The sequence below is a fragment of the Larus michahellis genome, unplaced genomic scaffold (assembly GCF_964199755.1).
Source record: "Larus michahellis unplaced genomic scaffold, bLarMic1.1 SCAFFOLD_69, whole genome shotgun sequence".
NCBI lineage: Eukaryota > Metazoa > Chordata > Aves > Charadriiformes > Laridae > Larus > Larus michahellis.
Window position 1 is genome coordinate 91,603 of NW_027436445.1, and position 1,142 is coordinate 92,744.

A 1,142-nucleotide genomic window follows, 5' to 3' on the forward strand; every position below is an offset into this window, starting at 1 on the left:
TGTTGTGTCCTTCATGCCAGCTGCGGCTATTTTCTACCTCAGAAGCCTCTTGATTTTATACTTTTCCTTAATGTGTGAACAATGCTGTACTTTTGTATTTTTTAGCCAATTTAGTATTTATTCCACAGGCGTGGGACCAATCTCCAGACATATGGCCATTTTTGTGCCTGGCGCGGTGCCAAGTGGGAATGCGTGGTTTTTAGCCTGAAGGCCCCAGGAAAGCCTGTAGCCCGCAGGTGTGTGGGGCTACGCAAGCGGTTCGCAAAGAGCTTTAGAACAAGGCATAGTTTTCCCTGCTGGCTCTTTGGGCATGGGACCAATCTCCAGACATATGGCCATTTTTGTGCCTGGCGCGGCGCCAAGTGGGAAAGGGTGGTTTTGAGGCTGAAGGCAGCAGGAAAGCCTGCAGCCCCCAGGTCTGTGGGGCTACTCAAGCGGTTCCCAAAGAGCTTTAGAACAAGGCATAGTTTTCCCTGCTGGCTCTTTGGGCGTGGGACCAATCTCCAGACATAGGGCCATTTTTGTGCCTGGCGCAGCGCCAAGTGGGAAAGGGTGGTTTTGAGGTTGAAGGTAGCAGGAAAGCCTGCAGCCCGCAGGTGTGTGGGGCTACGCAAGCGGTTCCCAAAGAGCTTTAGAAGAAGGCATAGTTTTCCCTGCTGGCTCTTTGGGCATGGGACCAATCTCCAGCCATATGGCCATTTTTGTGCCTGGCGCGGCGCCAAGTGGGAAAGGGTGGTTTTGAGGCTGAAGGCAGCAGGAAAGCCTGCAGCCCCCAGGTGTGTGGGGCTACGCAAGCGGTTCCCAAAGAGCTTTAGAAGAAGGCATAGTTTTCCCTGCTGGCTCTTTGGGCGTGGGACCAATCTCCAGACATAGGGCCATTTTTGTGCCTGGCGCGGTGCCAAGTGGGAAAGGGTGGTTTTGAGGCTGAAGGCAGCAGGAAAGCCTGCAGCCCGCAGGTGTGTGGGGCTACGCAAGCGGTTCCCAAAGAGCTTTAGAAGAAGGCATAGTTTTCCCTGCTGGCTCTTTGGGCATGGGACCAATCTCCAGACATATGGCCATTTTTGTGCCTGGCGCGGCGCCAAGTGGGAAAGGGTGGTTTTGAGGCTGAAGGCAGCAGGAAAGCCTGCAGCCCCCAGGTGTGT